At 42.4% G+C, this 27,395-nt stretch overlaps 1 protein-coding gene and 1 pseudogene across 2 annotated transcripts in view; both read left to right on the plus strand.

The window, feature by feature from the left end:
* The first annotated feature begins 1,231 nt into the window (after positions 1-1,231).
* erbin (erbb2 interacting protein) overlaps positions 1,232-27,395 on the plus strand; it is a 354,311-nt gene continuing 328,147 nt past the window's right edge. The window contains exon 1 of one of the 2 annotated variants that reach the window (XM_072515927.1): positions 1,232-2,056. The gene's annotated coding sequence lies outside the window, so the exon portion shown is untranslated. The remainder of the gene's footprint in view (positions 2,057-27,395) is intronic. The other variant, XM_072515929.1, reaches the window with a different exon arrangement.
* On the plus strand, positions 21,424-21,589 carry LOC140430147 (U2 spliceosomal RNA; annotated as a pseudogene).

Consider the following 27,395-nt stretch of genomic DNA (forward strand, 5'->3'; position numbering starts at 1 on the left):
CCCCATACTGTGACACTCTTTTGAGAGTGGATCACAACACAGTTCATGCAAGGGAATGATAGCGGCTAACTGAGCGCGGTCAATTCCAAGCAACAATTTTTTTTCTGATAGATGTTCGTTGCCCTTCATCACAAAGCAGATGAGAATCAGTTTGACATGAACTGCTGAGTAATGTGATTTCTTCCACTCAAATTCACTTTGTATATGTTAACATTTTATAGAGCGTGAGACAAAAAAAAATTCCACAACACGGTGGACGAGGCAGAATCTGTGAATAGAACTGCTAAGTACCTCAGGTTACAGCTCATCAGAACTCTAATTAACGCACAATGTGCATTTTATAGATCTGTTTAATTTTTTTATGTGTCATATTAGCAAAATTCGCAGGGGCCGATTGAACCCGTCCACCAGCAAAACTTCTCTCTCCCTTAGTTCACGGTGTAAAACACCTTTAGCACTTTTCTATTTCAGTGGGGCACAGCGAGTTTGGAATTGCGAGGATAAAGCGAACCGCACTTGGCGATGATCCAGTGAACCGGGATGTGGCCGCCGAGTCAGACAGTGAATCTGATCAGACCAGCATGGCGCTCAGTCTGCTGGACGGCAGCTTCCAATGCTGTCTGTGCCACACACACATAGTTCTCAGTCGGGCACCTGACCCAACGCGGGCTTCGTTTCATAAGACACAGGGATTTGCAGTGTCGCGCGATTCTTTAAAAAACAACACACATTTGTACGAAAGTAAAGCGGCTTTCGTGGATGAGTCTGGTTTGGGAATTAGCAGAATTCGTAGGTGGGAGGGAGAGCTTGGGAAACACACAATGAGAGTGACTTTAATCGGCACAGGCTCGCCTCTTTCCGAAGCGTCAACATTTAAAGCGGGTCCTTGGCGCAAAACGAAAGGGAGGGAGAAAAATATGAATAAAACCTCCCTTCCTAAACCAGAGAGGAAAAAAAAACCTACATTGGATGGGAGAAAAAAAATGAAACTTCAAAGGCAGAAGGTGGAGGAAGTCCCGCCCTCTCCGTACCCAGGAGCAGGATTGGGGCTGGGTGCTGATTGATGGGGGTGGGTGTACGGCGGCCTGTGGCTGTCTGGAGTGTCAATCAGAGCGTCGGCCGCTCGTTACAATTGTAGCCGCTGGGGAAAGCCGGGCGCTGTTGCTTCACCTCTGTCGGTGCATCTGTCCCTGCTTCACTTTTAACCCCTCCCAATACACACACACACACACATCTCGGTCAGTGTGCTCTTGTCTGCTGAAGACGCAGCGGTTGGTTGGTGGCGACGGCAGAGGCTTCTCCTTGTCTCCACCACCTCCTCTTTAATTATTTGCCTGGAGCTCTCGGGAGTTGGATCTGGAGCGATGCGCCGCTGAAACTGTCTGCATCGTTAGCAGAGAGAGAGGGGGAAGACATTCAATTCGGATGGCATTGGGTGCGGCATTCTTACTGTAAAGAAAGGAGGCAAGAGGAAGGGGGGTTATTAAAAAGCTGGAGGAGGAGGAACCGCAGCAGCTCCTTGCTGAGGTGAAACTACAACAGGGGACATTTTTGTTCTGTCTCTCTCCTGTTGCAAGTCTTTTTACTTCTTGCGTCTTGGGAATGCTGTGGATTATTGCCCGCGGTTCCCTGGTTTGAAAGGACTTCGTACTCTTTCCCCCCCTTCGTGTTTTACTCCATTTTAAATTATTTTTTTATACGAGGAACAGAACCTTTAAGTTCGACGAAGGGTCAGAAAGTTACTTTTTAAGCCGACAGAAAAGAAGACTAGGTTACATCATAAGGGGGGGGGGGAGGAAGAAAATAACTTGAAAAAACTTCGGCGCACAAAGGCATTGTGAAGATTTAATTGGACTAACTGCATCGGGGCACTTGGTTGCAAAAAAAACTTACGAGTTTCCATTTTTTGGGGAGGTGGGGGCAATTTTTTGGACTTTCCACAAACTCCACGTTAACCTCCCCCGCCGGACCCGACCTGAGTGGATTGTGTTGGTTGTTTTTTTTAAAGTTGAAAGCCGATGAAGAAGCGGGCTGTCTGGATCAGTGGCGAGTGAAGGTAAAATGGCTTGTGTTTGAAATTTTGTTTTCAGCTTGATTTCTGCTCTCCTTTCTGAGGGAAGGCCTAGCCCCCCCTCCAATTTCCTGCTGCTTTGGGGCCACTTAATGAATGCGGATCCCATCCGGATATATTTTTAAAGCCCCAAAACACAGTAATCTAAATGGCAAAGTAAGTTTTGTACATTCGGAAAACAGAAGTTTTAGGTTTTGTTTTGTTTGAGGTGTTTGAAACCTGAACCAGTTCAAGGTCTAATCGTATCGCACAGAGATCCCTTTGTTTAACTTAAGGGCCTGAACCGGAGCAGCTATTGCATCAACACTGGTATGTTCACAGTAACCGTGTTAAAAGAGAAGTGTCCTCTATTTACTTACTCAGATAATGGGCTTAATATTAGAAAGAGGCAGTTAGCATCTTTGGATGACGGGAAGCAAATGTTAACCTGATTTCCAATCTCTTCCCCCACCCCCCATCTCGATTTCTGACGAAATCGTGACCTCGTTTCCTTCCCCTCCAAAATATCTAACGTTGAAAATATTCACACGAAGTCAATCTTTGTGTCTGCCTCAACAAAAAAATGTATACTTATGCACAGAGAATCACTGGAAAATATATATGTACACTGTTGTGTTGATCTCAAGGTTACCCAAGTAATCTGACATCTAAAATTAAGTCGCTGTCTGTCATGGCAGTACTTGGCAGTGTTAAGTATTTTTTTAAGGTTTTTTGTTTTGAGTTGCAGTTCCTTGGAGTTTAACTCCAAGTAGAACTTTGGAGCTCTATGGTTAATAGTTCACTGAAATGTGAAGCTATCAATACTTTCATTATTGAATCATGCTTGCCTCAATTTTGCTCTTATGCAAAATTACTAGCGTTATGCTTTTGGACAAGTACTGGAATTCAATCTGGGAGAAGTGTGCATAGAAGTTACCATAATTTGCCTTTCAGAATGGTGGCTGCTGATGTCAGATGGGTGGGGGTGGCTGCAGTGTGGGTTGCGATGTTCTTTGTTGGTAGTGTGTCCGGTTCATTCAGTGTCTGAATTGCTGTGACAAATGTGCACTTTTACATGTTGTAATCTGGAGTTATGGATGGTAGAGGCTCCAATGTTCTTTTCATCATGTGGCTGACCAGGAATATTTTGTTGTTATTGCCTGCCATTGGCATGTGCTCGAAGGATTTACAGGTTGATACCTAACCTGTAAACCCTGTGTTATCAATGCACCTGGGGTGCGCATCCGAACCAGAATTAGATGGCTTAGATGGAGGGATGCTAACCAAGACCACATACCTCAGCAATATTGTTTAGGACTCTTTAAATTAAAGACACTCTGCATGACTTGCCAAAGGTACTGATGCTGCTGAAAATATTACTTTTTTTGGGGAAGGCATTAAAGGGGAAGGGCAAAACTAATAGATTTGGAATCTGATTTCTCTGTGCCCCATCCAGTCCCCAGATTTGCACATTTTGACCTTTTCTATACAAGTGAATATACAAAGCAATGGAAATGCTGCTTTATAAAAGCATACAGGTGTTGTAGATTTGTTTTTTAAAAAAATATGATCTTTTGAGATCTCTGTTCGTCCAGTGGAGGGAAGCATCAGAAATGTATTTCTTCTTAAATGAAGCTGAGCTCCATTCCTGATCATGACGGATCCAAAGTACAACCCTGGGTTCTGGATTTTTTTTTAAGGATATATGGGATCCTTCCTTCAAAAAGGGTGAGATATGGTTATCCACTGTTCAATGTCTATATCAAGCCGTGGGATTGCAAAAGTCTTGTCCATTCAAAGTATTTTTGAAGACATTGCGCATCTTTTCAGATATTTTCGCAGATCCACGTGGGGATCTGGTGTGTCCTATGCGCCACCAAGAATAATGGATTTGTCTTAACTGATTTCTTCAAGGTCAAACTGGCTCATTATACATGTCTGACAATGAAAGGGTTGAACAGCCAGATTTTCAGGGCAGACAGAACAGTTTGATACTGTACCTGAGCCATATGGTACCAACTTAAGATATTTGACAAAATAACCAGCGGAGAGATGCATAGTTTAATGCAGCTTGTTATGATTTGAACTCTACTGTCTTAAAGAATGGTGGAAACTGATTCAGTAATAACGTTTTCAAAGAAATTGTATGTATATAAGAACAAAGAACATTACAACACCGAGACAGGCCCTTTGGCCTGTGGCGATCCAGATTCCTTGTATAGACCTATTACTTATTGCCCAAATGACCTGTATCCCTCCATTCCCTGCCCGTTCGGGTGTCTATCAAAATTTATCTTAAATGTTGCTATTGCGCCTGCCTCCTCCACCTCCACTGGCAATGTGTTCCAGGCACCCACCAACATCTGCGTGAAACATTTTCCCCGCACATCTCCCCAAAACTTTCCCCCTCTCATCTTGAACCTGTGCTCCCTTGTAATTGAGTCTTCCAGCCTGGGAAAAAGCTTCTGACTATTTGCCCTGTTTATGCTTCTCGTAATATTGTTGACCTCAATCAGGTCTCCCCTCCACCTTTCCAATGAAAACAATCCGAGTTTATTCAACCTCTTCTCATAGCTAAAAATAAAATGCAGAACTATGGAGAAAAAGGAGAATGAGACGAATTGGATAGATCTTTATGAAGAAACACGTGTAATGGACCAAATTACCTCTTTGATTTGGTGATTTTTGTATGTTGCATTAGATTTTGGGCATCTAGAATATGAAATTTCCCAGTGAATTGAGGTATTCAGAAGGTCTTCCAAAAGACAGACGTCTGATGAAAGAAGGTCTAATGTTTTCAATGACTGCTGCTAAAGTGTTAGTCAGATATAAAGCAGTCATGTACCCAGGGGTGATGCCTGCAGTGATTGGGTTATAGTGACCCAGGCAGTTGTTGCTGAAGACTCACACCACCTACTTGTTGCACTGTATATAGAGGAATTATATTTTTCAATGCTTCCTGTTGTCTGCTTAATTAGGGCTCAGTTGTCTAAAAATGATCATCTCTGGAGTAAAGATAACTGATTTCTTCAGGCTCAAGCTGGCTCATTATAACATGTCTGACAATGGAAGGGTTGAACAGCCAGATTTTCAGGGCAGACAGAACAGTTTAATACCGTACCTGAGCCAGGCAAGTTTTTAAGTTAATATGCTGAAGGGTTCAATCATGTCATAGTGTATCCCAATGAATATCAAAAAAGCTAGATCGACCCTAGTAAGATATGATCAGCTATTGGATGAGTATTAGATGAGCAATCTAGCGGATATGAGTTTAAAACCCACAATGCAAATTATTGAATTGAATAAACATGGCAATTTGTAGATTGACAATAAAGAACTAACCTTTAAAAGTAATAGTTTTGTTGTTAAAAATCCAATTGGGCCAAACAGCAAAAGGGCTGCAAGAGCTTCATGACTTTTGCCAGTTTAAGTCCAGGCGAACCCTTTTGCATTTGAAAGTTCTTAAAGAGTTTATTGTACCTAAAATGTAGACTTGTGCAGGCTATGGAGGGGAATGCAAGTTTTCTACAAATATTGTAAATGCTATTGGGAAAAGGGAATGGAAAAGCATAATTGTAGTTAGACTGACAATAACTGAAGCCCTGTTCTTCAGAATTAACCATGCATTTTGAGTGCAGCTGCATTACTGGCATCTTTCCAACAAAGTGGAAAATTGTCCAGATATGCCCTCTGCACAAAAGGCAGGACAAATTCATTCCAGTCAATTATCATCTCAACAGTCTATTTTCAGTCATCGGCAAATTGATGGAGTGGGTTGTCAACAGTGTTATCATAGAATTTACAGTGCAGAAGGAGGCCATTCGGCCCATCGAGTCTGCACTGGCTCTTGGAAAGAGCACCCTACCCAAAGTCAACACCTCCACCCTATCCCCATAACCCAGTAACCCCACCCAACACTAAGGGCAATTTTGGACACTAAGGGCAATTTATCATGGCCAATCCACCTAACCTGCACATCTTTGGACTGTGGGAGGAAACCGGAGCACCCGGAGGAAACCCACACACACACGGGGAGGACGTGCAGACTCCGCACAGACAGTGATCCAAGCCGGAATCGAACCTGGGACCCTGGAGCTGTGAAGCAATTGTGCTAACCACAAGGCTACCGTGCTGCCCCAAATCACTTATCAAGTGTCATTTCTTCAGCAATAAGTTGCTTACTGATGCTCAGTTTGGGTACCATCAGGACCACTTGGCTCCAGACTTCATTACAATCTTGGTCAAAATATGTTATTAGGGTGCCCTAATAAAATTGAAGTTGTACATGTCATGATTATGGCTGTTGGCGGTTAATCATCTCGCCCAAGGACATGACTGCAAGAGTTCCACAGGACAGTATCGTAGGCCCAGCTATCTTCAGCTGCTTCATTCCCAGTATCGTAATGTCAGAGATGGGGATGCACACTGATGAGTGCATGTTATTCAGTTTGAATCACGGCAACTCAGATACTGAAGCTGTCTGTGATCACATGCACCAAACAACTCGACAACATCTAGGCTGGAGCTGATCAGAAGCAGGTAATGTGAGCAGCACACAAATGGCAGGTAAATTACAGTCTCGGGGGGAAACAAAAGTGTGTCACCGCCTTCCCTGAAATCTCCCCCACCGTCAACATCCTGCGGGTCACGATTGATCAGTAACTTAACATGACCAGCTGCATAAGTACTGTGGCTACGAGGGCAAGAACAGAAATTCAATATGAGTGATTTACTTGCTAAGACTTTCCAACAACGACTAGGTATAAGTCAGAAGTGTGATCGAATAGCTCCCGCTTGGAGCTCTAATAACACTCGGGAGCCGAGCCACCACCCAGGACGAAGCATTCCGCTTAATTGACATCATGTGAAGCAAAACATACAAGCATTTTTGGCTTTTTTTTCTCCGTTATCTGAGTTGTCTCACGTAGCTGCCTTGGATGTTGTCAAATAGCCACAATATTAGATTATCTATTTAGTTTACAATTGTACACATTTTCTTTTACGAATGAAGGTACAACCAAGATGAGAAGCCTAAAATGTACACTGTCGAAGACACTGAATACTTTAGCATCAAATACCCGCGCAAATGGAAACATCGTAAAGATCATTGTGTGGCTGTTTTCTATTGTTTTGTAAGTGTGGTTAGCTCTGAAATTCTTTTCATTTCGGATTAAATTTGTAGCAATAGGAAATTGGGCTTCAGAATCCAAAGTGGGTGATTATTTGATTGTCTATGTGTACAACATTGCCCCTTTAAATCTCTAACATTAATATAGCCAAAATTGACAGCCTACAGTTGTAAAGTGATCACACATCTCAGGATATTAAGCAAATGAGCAATCTTTCATGATAAAAGATTTATCCTGAAGCACTGTTCCTGTTTCAATAAGATACGTTTTACTCTTTTTCATTGCAACAACATGCATTGTATCTAATGCAATATAGTACATGTGGCAAAATGAAAATAAATTTAATCCCTTTTAAGATGAGCATTCTTTTAAAGTCATTAAGTGAAGACGAGATGTCGTCCTGATGCATGGCCAGGTGTGCTCTAGTGGCTACTCCTGCCTCTCTCAAACGGTTTAAAATCCATCACATTTCTCCGTCTCTGGAGAAGAGTCATACAGCCTTGAGACGCTAAGTCTGTTTCTATCTCCACAGATGCTGCCAGACTTGTTTAGGATTTCCAGCATCTGTAGTATTTTGTTTTTGTATTTGTTCTGAGTTATCTGCTGCAGTGATTTGGATTCTGCAACTATGTGTATATTGCCCAGATTCACAATTGATGTTTAACCTGCGGCGTATTCCGCCTAATAAAGATGTGTGAAATTATGTTTTTAAAAAAAAATGAAATGTTGCACATTTAGTATGGATAAGGTACTGCACATTGAAAGCATCAAAATGGTGGATATGCCCTGGATGAAGGGTGGGGAAGTATTGAAAGTGTTTGACATTTCACGTGTAAAATCACAAAAGTGAGGAGAATTATTAACTATTTAACTAGAATTATTAGGGGCTGGTTTAGCACAGTGGGCTAAACAGCTGGCTTGTAATACAGAACAAGGCAATAGCACGGGTTCAATTCCTGTACCGGCCTCCCCGAGCAGGCATCGGAATGTGGCGACTAGGGGCTTTTCACAGAAGCCTACTTGTGACAATAAGCTGATATTATTATCTACCTGGCGAAATTTGAATTAAAATCTGAGGTTAAGTTGCATTAGTCTATGTAACACTTTGGTGAATGAGGAACCAGAATAGCATTGCTGCACAAGATATAGTGAAACTCTGGACTTAAGGTTTTAATCTTTATTGTCACAAGTAGGCTCACATTAACACTGCACTGACATTCCGGTGCCTGCTCGGGTACACAGAGGGAGAATTCAGAGTGTCCAAATGACCTAACAGCCCATCTTTCGCGATTTGTGGGAGGAAACCGGAGCACCCAGAGGAAATCCGCACAGACACAGGGAGATCATACAGACTCCACACAGATGGTGGCCCAAGCCGGGAATCGAGCCTGGGACCCTGGCACTGTGAAGCAACAGTGCTAACCACTGTGCTGCCCAACAATGACAGAAAGACTAAATTGGAGTTTGTGGAGGTGCTTGAAAATTGAGACTTGAGCACTGCTTTGAAGTAAATTTAGTGGAACAAAACATCACAATTTCAAACCGGTGGTATCCCCCTACATTCTGTTCCCTTTCCCCCGCGCCCCACCCCATGATGCGATTATTCATGGAGCACAATGGGGGTTCCAAATTGCTAAATTTGAGCTAGTTAAATATGGAACGTGCTGGATTTGATCAAACACTTTATTTATTTTTTTTTTTTTTTAATGTTTTTAAAATTTGTTCCAACTTGCTAAAATGCTCTCTGGACGTGAGATCCACAAATGCTGCATGGTAGAAGGCTCATTGTGCACGTGCTGGCTTTTTGGAAGAAAACGTGTAGCCTTTTGCCTTTGTGCAAAATATCCCTTTCCTGTTTGTGGTTTATTGGATCATTTGGGCATTTGGAAACATATTATTTAGAAGGAAGGAATTGCATGGAGCACCTTTCATGACCTCCAGATGTCTAAACACTTTCTAGCCAATGAAGTACTTTAGAAGTCGAGTCCTGTTGTATGAACTAAGTAGACTGTATCAGGATCTGACTCTGCTTTGTGTGCCAGTATGTACTTTCCAGTTCCATATTAACCACGATGCCCAATAGTTGAATTTTAATGAGAAATTCACTCGGATTACTGCCTGCAATGCTTTGATGAAACCCGATCAGGCTTGCATTATTTTTTCTGCAATTCTCTTGATCCTACAGTTCAGCTTGTGAATGTCATATTGTGCCTTCCAGCTCATAAACCTGATGATTTAACCCAGGGCAAAGATCCTCTGAATTTGATCGATGCAGTTACAGCTCATCAACTCTTGTGACAGTCAGATTCGGTCTTGTTAGTTTGTTTCAATTTTCTGTTCCTTTTTCCAGCACCTCCCTGATTTTTTTTTTCTAACTCCTCTCAATAATGCAGTTTTGATTTTGTTTTTAAAGGATTTAGTTTTTATATTTCGAGATTCTTGGTGTTTTTTTTCCTAAGATGCACAGAATGCAGACTGATTAAAATATATGGGCGAAACAATGTATATATATCCTGTTTCTTTTAGTCAAGTTATTTTAAAGCCTTTCAGTGGCACAAAGGGCACATCCCTGCTATTACTCAATCATAGTCTAATTGTCTATTTGCTGTGATATTAATTTACTTCTAATGGCTATAAAATGCCACATCCTTGTTGAGATTTGGAACAATTCCCTGTAGAGCAAGTGAGTGGCCTTAAGTGATAGGCTGCTCAAGGATTCAGGATTCCAGCTATCAATCCAGAGTAGGAAGCTTTCTTCGCTGTGCAATCTTTTTCTACAGTGAGTGGTCACGTTTTATGTAACTGCAAGGTTTCTTGACTAAGATTGACATGGCACCAATTAGCTTGCGAGCCATTCTTTAGGAGGAACAAAAGTTACAAAGTTATTTTTTTTTTTTTGTCACTATGTTGAATGATCATTTGAAGGTTTTGAGTGAGATTCTTATTTTCACTGGGAAATTTGTTTGTTTGACTTTCACTCTTCACACTTTGAACAAAAAATCGGTTACACTTGTGTTTTGGTCTGAGCAGTGTACCTTGTTTGAGAAATTCTATGACTAAACTAAATTGGGTTACGGGGATAGGGTGGAAGTGAGGGCTTGAGTGGGTCGGTGCAGACTCGATGGGCCAATGGCCTCCTTCTGCACTATATGTTCTATGTTCTAAACGTATGAGTACACAGGAAAATCTCTGGGTGAAGACATATAGGAGAAATTTGGGAGACTTTAGAGTTGGTTCTGTCCAAATGTGTGTGTTCTTTACTGTTAGCCTTGCCTGGCAAGCAAATATTTCGTAATTCAAAGATAGATGAAAATTCCTTGATTAACTGATAATGTTTTTGGTGTGCCTGTTTGTGAATTTATTTGCAGATAATCATTAGCAGGAGTTCTTTTTAAAAAAAAAAATAAATAAATAAAAATTGGAGTTTCCAATTGAGGGGCAATTTAGCATGGCCAATCCACCTACCCTGCCCATCTTTTTGGGTTGTAGGGGTGAGACCCACGCAGATACAGGGAGAATGTGCAAACTCCACACGGATAGTGACCCGGGGCCGATATTAGCAGGAGTTCTGACATCAGCTAAATCTGCATGCAAGTCATTTTCTCCTCCTCCTCTGCTCCTCATAATATACCCTGAATTTATTACCAGTTTAGTCTTGATCTTTTATAAATTTAAGAGAAGCAGGAAAGAATTGCTGTACCTGGGTGAAATTACAGTTTAGAAACCAATACTAAATATGCATTTTCATTCCACCCAGTTTAGGAAGCTTCCTGTGTTCATGAAAAACTGTTATTAATAATTCCAAATCCAGTTGGTGATAAACACTGAATTACTTGAAACTTTCCTCTACATGAAATTTAATATTTAAATAATTTGTCCATCTTTTAGAACATATTTCTAAAATGTAGTCTGCATTGTGTCCTTCTAACAACTTTACTTCTTTTCATTGGATATCACAAAAGCATTGAATTTCTAACACATTTTCAATTGAAATTATACTCAACTGCACATCTAAGCTTCTAATTCTCATGCATTACATCGTTGCATACCATAGATTCCTTGGGGCCACGTATGATTTTTCATTCTTGCTCATTGATCTGCATATATTTCACGTTCTTGGCACTAACAGACCTTTCTGTGTGCTAATTTAAAGCTTATCCATCATTGAGGAGCAGTACTAAGGATGGCCCTTCCCAGACCTCGCAAATGACAGGTCATTTGAACCTGTCATTCAACAGGTCAATGCAGGCCATTGAATAAGAATACGAGTAAAAAGGAAGAACGGTTATCTGTGCTTTGGGAGTTGAAATGCTGGTATCTGTGGGGTTGTCGAGGTTTGTTTTGGCATTATCACATGGCCTGCAGTTTGGACACTCCTTATTCAGTAGAAGCTTTTAAAATTAAAGTGCCCAATCTTTTCCCCCCTCAGTTAAGGGGCAATGCACCTATTCCACACTTCTTTTGGGTATGGGGGTGAGACCCATGCAGATACTGGGAGAATGTGCAAAGTCCACACGGGCAGTGACCTGGGGCTGGATTGAACCCGGCTCCTTGGTGCCGTGAGGCAGCAGTGCTAACCACCGTGCCACCCCAACCTAAATTTCTCCTATAAATCTACTAATTCAGCTTGTCTGTGTATAAGAGCTACCGACAGCATTAACACAATTTTCCAATTTAAAGTGTGATAATGGCAAATTCTTGGTTGAAGGCTACAAAGTAAAACATGTTATGCACTTTCATTGCAACCTTTCGTTATTTTATATTATAACAACTGCTGTGTCAGAAGATTTGTAGGGAGTAAAACGATGTTGGTGGTTTTTGACAATAGTTTGGTGGGAAGTAACATGACTAACTCTTCAGTAATGTTAGCCAACGCTGCAGAATTCTCCTACTTTGGTTTTTGAGAAATGGAAACCATATGGAAAATCTACAGACCTATTTTAAGACTTGCATTTGTAATGGTTCTGATTTTCTTTGAAGCAAGTGGAATCTCTGAAGGAATACTGGAAATGCTGAGCACGTTTAATGGGGCACAGACTACATAATGTCTCGTCTTACAAAGTAATGACAGATTTAGAGAAGACAGTTTGGTGGACACGTCCTAGGATTTTTCAGAGCTAGCTGCTGTGTGATTGGGTTTCCAGTTTTGAGTTTAACATTATTTTGGCTTTTGTTAAAAACAAAGTGTGGAATGAGCTGATATCTTAACAGAGAAGTCTGATAGTTTTGAAAGCTCTATTTGGTAGCTCAGAAGATCTATGCACATAATCTAGGCTGACTCTTGAGTGTGTACCGAGAGAGTGTTGTACTGTTGACGTTGCCAGCTTTTGGGTGAGATATTAAACTCCAGCCTGTTTGCCATTCTTGGCTAATCATTCCTGGGTAATAGTGAAAGATCCCCTGCCACTGTTCAAAGATGAGTTGGGAGATCTCTAGCACCCTAGCTAATATTTATTCCTGATAATGCAAAGATTATTTGGCCATTAATTCATTCATCTGTTGTTTATGCATTTCATATTTGAATGACATTCTTTCAAAAGTAATTCATTAGTTGTAAAGCATATGGGGACATCCTGAGGATGTTAGTATTGCTGAAATAAATATGCATTCAATGGGTGTGGAAAGAAAAGAGGATGCTACGCCACTTTGGAACTGATTGCTATCCATGAGTATCTCCACAATTTGTTCTTTTGTCTCAACACATGTTCTGTCCTATTTTCATATTCCTCGTACCTTTTTTTTTCCTCAGCAGAATTACGCAAGTTATTGGTTTTCTAAAGTCGCTTTGTACCCTGGATGACTATATTTATTGAAGCTGTTGCCCATTTTGATTCACTGTTCAAAAGTTAAACTCCTGTAGCAAAGCAAGAAAATATTTTTAAGAGCCACACAGTAAATGTCCCATGAAGGGTGGCTTTCAGGAATCCAGAATGTTGACCCAATTTAATATGCAAGAGAATCATAGAATGGTCACAGCAGGGAAGGGGGCTTTTTAGTCCACTGTCTATGCCAGCTGTCTGCAAGAGAAAATCAGCTAATCCCACACTCCTGTTCTTTCCCCGTAACCGTGCAAATGTTTTTACCTTCAGGTATTTATCCAATATCCTTTTGAAAGCCAGAATTGAATCTACCTCCACCACAATCTCAGGCAGAGCATTCCAAATCCTAACTATCCCCTGCATTTTAAAAAAAAAAAAACATTTCCCCTCCCTACTTTGTCTAGATCTGACATTATTTTGAACACCTCTATTAAGTGTTATCGCAACCTTTTTTTTTGTCCAAGGAAGACAGCCTCTCCGATCCATCCACCTAACTGAAGTCGCTCATTCCTGGAACCATTACCCTTACATCGTTGCCAAGGTGCAGTGTGCAGAATTGGACCACTACTCCAGTTGAGGTTCTTCGTGACTTGCTTGTTTTTGTGCTCTCTGCTGTTTAAAAAGCCCAGGATTTGGCACGCATTCTCAACCTGCCTTACCACCCCTGAGCTCCTTCAGGTCTGCACTCCTTACATTTGGATTGTCTGAACAACCAGACACCTACCTGCTGTGCTGTTTTGCTACTTTTGTTTTTAAAAAAAATATATATTCTTGCAGTTCTCCCTCTCTCCACCATTCCATTTATTATTTTCTCTCCCTCACCTCTTCTCTCGTCCCACCCTCTTCCTTTATTCCTCTGCTTTTAGGAGTCCCCCTTGCTGTGCACCCCTCCCTGCCACACTTTTTTTGGGTCTCTCTCTCTTGTTTCTTTTGCTCTGCTTTGCTCTTAGGACTGGGGTGGGAGACACTTCTGTTTCCTTGTGTCTGGAAAATTCTATTCTGCTAAAATATGTCCCAAGGTTTTTCCCCCAAATACATTAATGTACAATGACGACTTTGAAAACTCTGAACCTGCATTGGCCCTCAGGACCTTCTTGACCATTTCAAATTGTACAAGTCCTTGGATGCTGCTTTTATTGATTTCTGCAAGAAATCTTGTGCATAAAAGTTTCCGTTATCACGATTAGTGCAGTGCAGTTTATGTTTGCAGGGGAGAGGGGAAGCAAAGGCAGGCAAGGAGATTTGGTGGTAATTTGCGGTTGATGTAAGTTTTAAGGGCAGTTTTTCCTAGCGGCAATGGTATCCCATAAAGTTCAATTCTTGGGTTGATGAGACTAATGCAGTCATTTTCAAACTGTGTCGTGACCCATGGGTGGGTCACGGGTGTGTGTTGGGAGGGTCGTGGAGTGATCGGTCCCGGCGTTCCCAATTGTGGGAAGAAGTGCCCAATGGTTGCGACCGACTTTTAAAAATGCCGGCCGTCCCGCGCATGCGAGCCCCCTCACCCGGATGTAGCAGTGCATAGGCCTGGAGTCCAGTGGGGCTCCTCTGTACGTCAGCGGGCTTTTCCAGGAGCAGATTATTTTTCAATCAATTAATCCTCCCGCCAGAACGGCGGCAGAGAACGGGTCACGTGCCCAGTACACTGACGGCACGAACCCGAGCCGCAAAATTACCGAGGCAATCTTCCTCCATTTTGTAGCTACCTGCAAGCAAGCAACAGGACTGTGTGAAGAACAGTTTAAAATAAGAAAGAGGCGACGAGAGACACAAACAGGCCATGATCTCACAACTGGATCTGCTGCAGAGAGCTTTGCAAGAGAGTCCACTGCAGGACAAAGCAGTGCTGGTGTGAGCTCCACGATTCTGATGAACAACCCATACAGAAATGTAACATTGAATGACAAAGCAAGTGAGATTGTGAGGATCAAGCAGGCTCACCCGTCGTATTAAAGGTAAGTGAAAATGGTGGTTTGGCGAAATTTGGGTGGCGTGGGTCGCAAAGGTTGGCCTGTTGGTAAAAATGGGTCCCTAGAAAAAAAAGTTTGAAAAACACTGGACTAATACATCCAATACTATCCTTTTATTGTTAAATGTGTCGAAGATAATGTTGGAGCTTAGAGAAGGCACAGAATAGATTCATTGGTGTCCTGTCTGACGGAAGGAAATACCAATCTGAAGAAATCTTGAAATGTTCTGTTTCATTAGAACAATGCAGAATCTAGGGCAGTCTGATTGAGGTGTATAAAATTAGGTGAGGCTGTCATAGGAATGATAGAGAAGCTGGCTTTTTTCCAGGATCTGAAGGTCAAGAATAAGTGGCTGGGCCAAGATTAAATTTATAAGAGTTAGAATTAAAAGCAGGAGAAACAGCTTCATGTACAGTCGTGTGAGACTCGTGTATTAATGATTGAGACAGAACCTGGCATTCAGCATTGGTGTTTGGATTGGAATAATGGTTGGAGGGGTGTGAGAACAGGGTGTGTAAAATAAATTAGAGCGATTTGGTGCATAAACCCTGACGGGCATGGTTTGGGCCCCAACTACTTGTTTTCCTTTGTGACTTTTATGTATTTCTATTGTGACTTCGAGTTGAATTCATGAGGACATTTGCAAGTCCTGGAGAGAGGAGGAAGCTTTCATTTTGTCAGTGTGTGGTACATTTGAATCCAGTTACCAGATGGGAAAGAACATTGTGCTAACTCTGTGTCGGAGTGACCCAACTAAACCTTTGATTGTAACAACTTGTGAACAGCAATTAGATTTTGGAGCTCCACGTACTCAAAATTCACTCGGCTATAAGACTTCCCATTCGTGACCAACTGCACTGCTTCATTATTTTTCCCATTTTCAAAGATTTTGTGCCAAGATGCAGAATCATTTAATTCAAGTTAATATTCAGCTTAAGTTATATGAAATTACATTATTTTATTACATGCAGACACTTGACCAGAAGTATGATTGCACATTCCATCCTGACCCATACAGTCATGTGCGAGCAGTGTGCTTTTCTGATTCTGTTCAGTGAATAGACAGTGCATAGATTTGAAACCAAAACTGTTTTATTATGCTGAATTAGTGATTGGTCAAGTACTTTGGTGTTTAGAGCTTTTTGGTGAGATTTGTTGGTCAGGGATGGGTGAGATGGGTTCACAGGAAAGAGAAATATTTGCATAATGTAAATAGGGTATTTTTTCTTGTTAAATTATGAATGTGCACAATTTGCCATTTTTGCCTGTGCATAACACACTTGTAAATTCGATGGTATAATGGAGAAACACTAGTTACATGCCATGTAACCAGTGTACGTTGGGTACAATTGCTCTTTCCTTCTTCCACAACCTGCTAGTTCCCAGCAGACAAGGGAGAAATTATTTCTCATGGCTCGTCTGAAGCAATTTATGGCTGTGTAGGTGGTTTACTAACAGATGGTGTCATAAATCTGGGCATCTAATATTTTTTCTGCTCCACAAATTGAAATACTTCAGTAAATAAGATGTGATTCAATGGATTGTATCTGGCCACTTTTCATTTATTTTGTAGAATTCTGGCAATGTCATGAATTGTTCCAGATTGTTTTTTGGAGTGAATGTCGTGTGTTTATGGAACTTGCGAAGAGATGTCAGCACACTATTTTTAGACTGTGGAGCTCAGATGCTTGTTAACATTCACTATTGGGTGTTATTCTTAGATGACAGGTTAAATCATTTGTGTTCCTGCTGGTTTGTTAAGTTGCTCTGTTTATGCTTTAATTGGTGCACTGACATCGTGATAAAGAAATCAAGCAAAACAGTTGTGTTAGGATGCAGTTACACTGTCACTTCTGCTTTGCTGAGTGCCTGGCTCCTGCTTCACAGTGATGTAAAAGTGAAGTATAGATCTGGAGTTAAACACTAATCTGCATATGATGAGTCAGCTTTTCTCTGTTTGGTCTTGGCACTTTATGGAGTATAACTGAGTGTAAGAACCTCTGGGCAGGGGGGGGAGCTGTTGGATAAAAGCAGAGGGGCGGCATGGTGGCACAGTGGTTATCACTACTGCATTACAGGTATATCGACCCGGGGTTCAATTCTAGCTGTGGGTCGTTGTCTGTATGGAGTTTGCATGTTCTCCCCGTGTCTACGTGGGTTTCCTCCTGGTGCTCAGGTATTCTCCTACTATCCAAAGATGTGCAGGTTAGGTGGATTGACCATGTTAAAAAATATTGTCGCTTAGTGTCAATTGTCGCTTGGTGTCAAAAGATGTGCAAGTTAGGTGGAGTTACAGGGATAGGATGGGGGAGTGGGCCTAGGTAGGGCGTTCATTCGGAGGGTCGGTGTAGACTTGATGGAACGAATGGCCTCCTTCTGCACTGTAGGAATTCTGTTTCTGTGTTTCTTTTTAATGTTTTAAGAGAACACATTTAGTCTTCAAAATAATAAGGCAAGTGTGCAACTTTGCATACTCACAATACATAAAGCCTATTGTTACAATGGTCAAAGCTATTGTCCATTCATGTGGTGCATATGCTAATTTTCAAGCCCCCAGATCTCGCATACCATTGCCACCTAACTCCATACTTCCCTCTTTTTTTCCCTTCTTGTTTAATATGTATGTTTCTGGCTTGCCCAAAGCAACAAAGATTCCTTGGTCCGAGTCATGAACTTTTCATGACTGTGATAGCAGTGCATTGTCCCTCCCTATCGTCTCCAAGATATTCAAGTTGATTGGCTTTTCCACTTTCCTCTGCTGTCTTTCCTATAGCATTGTTCTAGCTTTAGCCCACTTTTGAATCTTCCATTGCAACCTGCTGTGCACTGCTTAAAGTTGGCTTGCCACCTTGTAAGTGACCAATGCTCAAACTTTGGTCCCTTTTAAAACTAAAGCTGTTCCTCAATTATGTTACCCATAGGTATTGACTCATTTTCTAAATACTGCCAAACTCCACACTTCGGCACCATCCGTGACTCCATGTCTCGGTGACTGGCTGGCCACGTGTTGATCATAATGCTTGCCTCAGGAATTGCCTCGTCTCTGCTCTTTCCTCACTTGAATTGTATGTCCCCCTCTCAGACCAAGACTTCATTTTGGGCACTGACCTCTTGAACTTTTTATAATTCTAACTTGTCCAAACCCTCACTTAATGTATGTTATCCAAAGTAAATTTTCATCTGCCAATATCTAGTTCCTTGTTGCTAAATCTGTTGCCATTATTAACAATTCTTTTAATAATTTTCCCATTTTTTACCCTTGCCTTGAAGCAGTGTTTGTCAAAGTAGATATGGGAGGTTGATTCTGCTGGCTGGGGAATGTCGATCGGGGGGGGTGGTATTAGTCTCCGGATAAGGGGCTGATATTAGGACTGAGATAAAGAGAAAATCCTTCATCCACTGCTGTAAAACTTTGAAATTCTCTACCCCGAGGGCTGTCGATGTTGCATCATTGAGTATATTTGAGTATGAGATATAATAGACAAATGTTTGGCATCTCAGGCAATCAATTGACAGGAGTAGGAAATTGGAGTTGAGGCAGAAAGACAACCATGATTGTACACAATGGTAGAAGAAGAGCATGTTCACTTGTTAGAATCTTTGTAGAATCAAGGCTTGTAGAGTCAAGACTGTGAATTGGAACTTCCAGTGCTAACTGAAAGGATCACACAAGATTTAAAGTTTTAAGACTTCTACAATTACAAACTAAAATTGACTAAACACTATTTCAGTCGGCAAGCCCCCTCAAATGGAGCAGGAGTAGGCTACTTGGCCCCTCGATCACCTCTCATTGTTCTGAACTCCAATGAATATACAACCAACCATTCCTCATGAGGTAACCCCTTTATTCCAAGAATTAGCTTTGTGGACCATCTCTTCGTGGGCAGCACGGTAGCACAAGTGGATACCACTGTGGCTTCACAGCGCCAGGGTCCCAGGTTCAATTCCCCGCGGAGTCTGCACGTTCTCCCCGTGTCTGCGTGGGTTTCCTCCGGGTGCTCCAGTTTCCTCCCACAGTCCAAAGACGTACAGGTTAGGTGGATTGGCTAAATTACCCTTAAGTGTCCAAAAAAGGTTAGGAGGGGTTATTGGGTTATGGGAATGTGGTGGAAGTGAGGGCTTAAGTGGGTTGGTGCAGACTCGATGGGCCGAATGGCCTCCTTCTGCACTGTATGTTCTATGTTCAACTGCCTGCAAATCAAGTATATCCCTCCTTAAATAAGGACATTAAAACTGTTCCTAGTAGTCCTGGTGTGATCTCATCAATGCACTGTGCAGTTGTAGCAAGATTTCACTATTTCTCCCCCCATCCCTGTGAAACATTTCATTTGCTTTCCCAATTACTTGCTGTACCTGCATGTTAACATGTTTTGTGATTTGTGAACAAGGACACCCAGATCCCTCTTACTGCAGCATTCTAGAGCCACGCATTTAAATAATATTCTGTTTTTCTATTCTTCCCACCAAAGTGAACAATCAAGTTTTGCCCACTCACTTAGTCTACCCAAGTGTCCGAGATACTTGGCAGTAACCTTCTGTAGCAGACTTTTTTTGTGTCCAACTTGCAGTTTGTTTTCTACTTATCTTTAGCCAGATTTGCTGGTGATGGACAACATACTTAGTCCCTTCATCCAAGTTGAGATTGTAAATAGTTGAGGCCCAGCATTGATCCTTGTGGCACTCCAAGGTACATTTTATCAACTTGAAAATTACCCATTTATCCTGACTCTCTTCTTTCCTATTAGTTAGCCAATCCTCTTTCCACGCTAATATATATTACCACCCCCAGCACCATGTGCTTTTACGTATTAACCTTTTGTGTTGCACCTTATTAAATAGCGTTTGGAAATTCAAATACACAATTCCCTTTTGCCCATCATGTTAACTTCTCCTTCAAGAACTCTGGTGAATTTACCAAACCCAATTTCCCTTTCATAATAGCACATTGACTCTGCTTTGATTGTGATGTGACTTTCGAAATGCCCCGTTACTATTACCTTTCCATAATGAATTCCAGCATTTTCCTAATGAACATGTTGAGATAACTGGCCTACAGTTTTCTGCTCTCTGTTTCTCTTTTGAATAGAGACATTGCCCTTGTGGTTTTCCAATAAGCTGGGACCTTTCCAGAATTTCAGGAATTTTGGAAGGTTACACGATTTTTAAGACTCTAGAATGCAGGCCATCAGACCTCTGGGACTTGTCACCCTTTAATCCTATCCGTTTCCCAGTACATTTTACTATCTAATGATAGAGCGACACGGTAGCAGAGTAGTTAGCACTGCTGCTTCACAACACCAGGGACCTGGGTTCAATTCCGGCCTTGGATCACTGTGTGAAGTTTGTACATTCTCCCCGTGTCTGCGTGGGTTTCCTCCGGGTTCTCCGGTTTCCTCCCACAGATGTACGGGGTAGATGGATTGGCCATGCTAAATTGCCCTTTAGTGTCCAGAGATGTGACGGTTAGGTTAGGGGGTTGCAGGAATAGGTTGGGACATGGATTGTTGCAGATCTCATGGGCCGAATGTCCTCCTGCATTGTAGGGATTCTGTGATAGTGAATGGTTTAAGTTCCTCACTTCCTTTTCCTCTTTATTTTCTGCTATTCCTTGGATGCATTTAATTTCTGTAGTTAACAAGGGGAAATATATGCTTATGACTGGATTCTTTTAGGTAGAATCAAGTGATGGATGAGTAAACTTGATATCTCATCAACTGAGTGCCAATTGAAAATGGGTCAGGTTTCAAATGGAAGGGTGTGCATAATTTGAGTCTGGTTTTGCATGTAGTTTGATGCTGTTGCATTCAAAATGCTTTTTAAAAATCATGTGTAGTACATGCGTGTACATTTTCTGCATATATTTGTTTACACATGTTTGTATATTTCTTGAGCCCTGTTTTACTACTGGGAAGTGTGTGATATATGGTTTGAACAACAATATTATTGTAAGGAACTCCATCCACTTTTTTATGTATGCGTATTTAGCGTAAGCATTTCTGTAAAGCAGGCCAGATATTGCCATGATAGTGGTATTTAAAGTTCTATTCTAAATAATTGATTTTTGTAAGGTGTGTTTTTATTGAATGTAACAAAACAGCTTAATGGCTTGATATTTCGTTAGTGATTGGTCCTCTTGTTTACTTTGGAAAAAAGTTAATTGATACCACACACTCCTCACAGCAGGAATGATTTAGTGATTGCTGAAGTTTATTTGGATACCACTTGATAAAATTAGATAGCTCAATTGCTGGTTTGTTTTAAAGCAGAAAATACTGGACAATTGCAGCAGGTCTGACCGCATCTGCGGAGAGGGACGGGAACTTTGACAAAGAGTCATCCAGACTCTATGTTGGCTCCCTTCTCCCTCCGCAGATGCTGTCAGACCTGCTGCAATTGTCCAGTATTTTCTATTTTTGATTTGGATTCCAGCATCCGTAGTAATTTGCTGGTTTGTTTTAACACTTGCAGCCTTTTGGCTAAGATCAAGTGTAGTTTCTGTTCTTATCAGTTTATTATCTGATACGTTCCCTGCCTGGGGACCAAATATTAAATTGATTTCTGGGTGTGAGGGTGATTTGGCTGCAAAATCTGTCACCTCATTGATCGCTGGGTTGATTCTGCTGATCTGGTTGGGGAGGCAGGTATCCTCCCTTCCCTCACCGCTCTGGGCGCGTCCCTCCTAAAGCCCAGTGCTCGATTGCAGAGGATTGTAGCCACCTAAATTGGCCAACTCCCGATTTTAAAATGGCGAACGGCAAAGGCTGATGGGGAAAGTCAGCCAACAAGACAGAAACCAGCAGCTGCAGGTTTGCTGTGTATTTACCTCTGCAAAGGCCAGACAACATTGATACCAGCGGCCATCAGCATAACAAAGTAGCAGCCATCTGCGTACTGATGAGCAATCCCCGGGAACAATAAGTAACATTTTGGACACACAAAGCAAAGCCAAACTCCTCAGCGCCAGCAGGAGCCAACACCAAGGAGGTGAACGAGCACCTCAAGACCGCCCATCGATCAGGGAACCGCTCCAGTATTGGAGAAAATCGAACCAAGCGATTGGGACAAAGTCCAATCACTTGGGACCAGGTACAGGGTCCGCCCCGAAAGGCGGGAAGCCTCTGGGGACTATAAGACTTGAGCCCCAAGTTCAAATCGCTCTCCATCTCTTCTTCCTGCCCGGGTCACCCAGCAACACAAACCAACATTGACCGTGACCGGTGCAGTGATCGTCGATTGACGCAAGTCTTAATTCAACGCTCGCTACGAGATAGGCGCTCCTAGCTACCAATCCGTACCAATTTCGAATCCCGCAGGCTCAGAACCCGAACGAAAGGCCATTTGTTCCCCTGACCTGGTGGGCCAGTCCAAAGTTAAGTATAGGCCTGTTAGTTGTAGAAGTAGCTTAGCCGTAGAATTTGTGCATGAGTAGCGATTACTGTGTATAATAAATGTGCTTTGATTTAAATCTTACTAATCGGTGTATTGGGTTATTGATCATTACTCGAACTTGAACCTCGTGGCGGTATCATAAAGATACCTGGCGACTCAAGAGCAAAGGTAATAAAACAGCAATTGAACCAAGGAGAAAATCAGCAACAGGATAATTCTGCTGGTCGAGGGTATATGATGTAGCTACACTCTCGTGCTAGGCTAAACCTCCAAGACCATTTGTAGGGTGACATAGGGAAGTCAAGCTCCGACTTCTAAGTACCCTTTTCTTTGCAGAGATTTTGCCATAGCTCCTCATGGAGGTTTGAATCCATTTACTAAAATGTTGTTTCGATACGTGTCCTGCTTTTACTTCGGGGACATTGGAAAAACTGCAAACAGCTTTGTTTTAACAAATGTGGCTGTGTTCAAAAACCTCTTCGATTGACTCACTTCAACTAATGCTCAGAAGTTGCTTCTTTTAAATGAATTGAATGAATTATTTGCTACAATTTGTCAATTTCAAGACCAGTTCAAAATATGGTGAATGATTGATGTTCACGAGCAGAGAATTAATTTGGCTGTTGGTATGGGTTGTCTGTTAAACTGCATCTAGCCCAGTTTAGTAGTTAAAAATTGCTGGGTTCTAAAGTTTTTTTTTAAAAAAGCATGCAATGAAGAAATAGAGGTCACCCCCATGAACCATTTCCTTTCAATAGTTAAGGTGACTGTTAACTGTCATGGACTCACTTGTAACAAGAGCGCAGGCCTTTCAAAATGAAACACAAAAAACTTTGACAGGCATGTGACCACAATCAGAATACAGTCCATAGAAACATAAAAATATAGAAAATAGGAACAGGAGTAGATCATCCGGCCCTTCATTGCTGATCATCCAACTCGGTAACTGGTTCTCGCTTTCCCCCACATTTCCTTTGATCCCTTTAGCCTCAAGAGATGTGGCTAACTCCTTGAAAACCTAGATGTTTTGGCCTCAACTGCTTGCTGTGGTAGTGAATGCCACAGGCTCACCACTCTCTGGGTGAAGGAATTTCTGCATATCTCAGTCCGAAATGGTTTACCCCATATCCTTAAACTTTGACCCCTGGTTCTGGACTCTCCCACCATCGGGAACATCCTGCATCTACCTCGTCTAATCCTGTTAGCATTTTATAGGTTTCTATTAAATCCCCACCTTTTTCTTCGAAACTCCAGCGAATATAATCCTAACCGACTCGATCTCGCCTCATAAGTCAGTCTAGATGTCCCAGGAATCAGTCTGCTAAACCTTTGCTGCACTCCCTCTATAGCAAGAACATCCTTCCTCCGATAAAGAGACCAAAATTGCTCACAGTATTCCAGGTGCGGACTCACCAGGACTCTATTATTGCAGCAAGACATCCCTGCTCCTATACTTCAATCCTCTTGCTAAAGATGTGCTGGTCCGGTGGATTAGCCCATAGTGTCCAAAAGGTTAGGCAGGGTTACTGGGTTATGTAGATAGGGTGGAGGCATGTGCTTAAGGAGGGTGCTCTTTCTAAGGGTTGATGCAGACTCGATGGACTGAATGGTCTCCTTCTGCACTGCAGATTCTATGAAGGTCAACATACCATTTGCCTTAGACCATAAGACATAGGAGCAGAATTAGGCCACTTGGCCCATCGAGTCTGCTCCGCCATTCAATCATGGCCGATATTTTCTCATCCCCATTCTCCTGCCTCCTCCCCATAACCCCTGACCCCCCCCCCTATTAATCAAGAACCTATCTATCTCTGTCTTAAAGACACTCGGTGAATTGGCCTCCACAGCCTTCTGCGGCAAAGAGTTCCAGAGATTCACCACCCTCTGGCTGAAGAGATTCCTCCTCATCTCTGTTTTAAAGGATCGTCTCTTTAATCTGAGATGGTGTCCTCTGGTTCTAGTTTTTCCTACAAGTGGAAACATCTTCTCCACGTCCACTCTATCTAGGCCTCGCAGTATCTTGAACGTTTCAATAAGATCCCCTCTCATCCTTCTAAACTCCAACGAGTACGAGCCTTCTGTATTACCTGCTTTCAGCTTTTCTCTACTGACTGATTTTCTTCAGTTTTTCTCTCACTAAACCCTTTGTTCCCCAACGTTTCTGGTACCTTATTTGTATCCTCCTTTGTGAAGACTTAACCAAAGTTTGTATTTATTTGGTCAGCCGTTTCTTTGTTCCCCATTATAAATTCCCCTGTTTGTGACTGTAAGAAAACTACATTTGTCTTCAGCAATCGTTTTCTCTTCACATATGTATAGAAGCTTTTACAGTCAGTTTTTATGCTCCCTGCAAGTTCGGACTCTTTCTCTCCTACTCTCTCTCTCTCTCTCTCTTCCCCCCTCCATCTTAATCAATCCCTTTGTCCTCCTTTGCTGAATTGTAAACTGCTCCCAATCCTCAGGTCTGCTACTTTTTCTGGCCAATTTGTGTGCCCCTTCCTTGGATCTAATGCTATCTCTATAATTTCCCTTGTGAACCATGATTTAGCCACCGTTCCTGTCTTATTTGTGTGCCAGGCAAGAATGAACAATTGTTGCGATTCACCCATGTGCCTTTTGAATTTTTGCCATTGCCTATTCACAGTCATCCCTTTAAGTAATGTTCCCCAATCCGTCATAGCCAACTCATGCCTCATGCCAACATAGTTTCCTTTATTTACATTCAGGATCCCAATTTCAGCAACAATTACGTCACGCTCCACCTTGATTATGGACGCTCATCCCCAAGAGGCCTCGCATAATTACTCCTTTCTCATTATTCAGTACTCTGTCTAGGACGGCTTGCTCTCTAGTTGGTTCCTCAACGTATTGGTCCAGAAAACCATCCCGTATACACTCCACAAATGCTTCCTCTACAGTATTGTTGCTAATTATGCAGATCAAAGTCTCCCATAACTATGATGATCCTTTATAGCATGCGTCTCTATTTTTCTGTTTAATATCACCACTACAGGTTGGATGTATATATGCAGCCATCACTAATGTTCTTTGCCTGTTGGTGTAATTCTGACTATAGTATGAAATGAAAATCGCTTATTGTCACGAGTAGGCTTCAATGAAGTTACTGTGAAAAGCCCCCAGTCACCACATTCTGGAGCCAGTTCAGGGAGGCTTTAAAAGCCAGCGATTTAGCCCAGTGTGCTAAACCAGCCCCTAAGGATACCCATTTACATCTATTTTCGCGATTAATTAATCCACTTTATTGCGAATGCTTTGCGCATAAGGCACAAAACCTTTAAGCTTGTCTTTTTAAAATTCATTGTCCCGTTCCCATTATTTTTCACTATGCCTCTATTTGATTCTGCCCCTTGATATCTCTGCCTATCACTTTTCCCATTCCCCTTTCTGTCTTTTGTTCTTGTCCATGTTACCCCTCTGACTCCTTGCATGGGTCCACATTCACCTCCCATTTTAGTTTAAACCCACCCCAAACATTCTAGCAAATACTCCCCCGAGGATATCAGGCCCAGTCCTGCTCTGGTGTAAGCTATCCAGTTAGTACTGGTCCCACCTTTCCCTGAACCAGTCCCAGAAATCTGAAATCCTTCCCCTTGCACCATCTCTTCAGCCACGAGTTCATCTGATATATCCTGCCATTTCAGTTCTGAGTAGTAAGCACTGGTAGTAATCCTGAGATCACTACCATGACTCCCGCCATCTGGGCAAGGTCTGCAAGACATAACGGGCTACAAGGTGAAGGCATGTAAAATTGCCGGCTCCAATGCACCCCCCCCTGATGAGCTCAACGCATTCTATGCACGCTTTGAGCAAGAGGTCCGTGAGAGCGAGTCCTCCACCCCAGAAACCGCGGATGAACTTGTATCTGAGATTACCATTGCAGATGTCGGAGCAGCCTTCTCAAAGGTCAGCCCTCGGAAAGCCACTGGCCCGGGTGGGGTACCCGGCCGAGCACTCTGGTCTTGCGCAGATCAGCTGGCGGGGGTATTCGCAGACATCTTCAACCCCTCTTTACAACAATCTGAAGTCCCTATCTGCTTCAAGAAGACGACCATCATCCCTGTACCAAAGAAAAGCCAAGCAGCGTGCATTAATGACTTTCGTCCAGTGGCTCTGACATCGATCATCATGAACTGCTTCGAAAGGTTAGTCATGGCACAAATCAACTCTAGTCTCCCGGATTGCCTTGATCCACTACAGTTTGCCTGCCGCTGCAACAGGTCCACAGCAGACGCCATCTCCATGGCCCTGCACTCTACTCTGGAACACCTAGATAACAAAGACACCTATGTCAGACCCCTATTTATCGACTACAGCTCAGCCTTCAACATCATCATTCCTACGAAGCTCATCTCCAAACTCCGTGGCCTTGGCCTCAGCTCCTCCCTCTGCGACTGGATCCTGAACTTTCTAACCCACAGGCCACAATCAGTAAAGATAGGCAACAACACCTCCTCCACGATCATCCTCAACACCGGTGCCCCACAAGGCTGTGTCCTCAGCCCCCTACTATACTCCTTACACACCTATGTCTGTGTGGCCAAATTCTCCTCCAACTCGATTTTCAAGTTTGCTGATGACACCACCGTAGTGGGTCGGATTTCAAACAATGGCGAGGCAGTACAGGAATGAGATAGAGAATCTGGTGAACTGGTGCAACAATAATCTCTCCCTCAATGTCAACAAGACAAAGGAGATTGTCATCGACTTCAGGAAACGTAGTGGAGAACATGCCGCTGTCTACATCAATGGGAACGAAGTAGAAAGGGTCGAGAGCTTCAAGTTTTTAGGTGTACAGATCACCAACGACCGGTCCTGGTCCCCCCCCATGCTGACACTATAGTTAAGAAAGCCCACCAACGACTACTTAGAAGACTAAGGAAATTTGGCATGTCAGCAACAACCCTCACCAACCTCTACAGATGCACAATAGAAAGCATTCTTTCTGGTTGTATCACAGCTTAGTATGGTGCCTGCTCTGCCCAAGACTGCAGGAAACTACAAAAAGTCATGAATGTAG

This window comes from Scyliorhinus torazame, chromosome 9 (genome assembly GCF_047496885.1).
Source record: "Scyliorhinus torazame isolate Kashiwa2021f chromosome 9, sScyTor2.1, whole genome shotgun sequence".
NCBI lineage: Eukaryota > Metazoa > Chordata > Chondrichthyes > Carcharhiniformes > Scyliorhinidae > Scyliorhinus > Scyliorhinus torazame.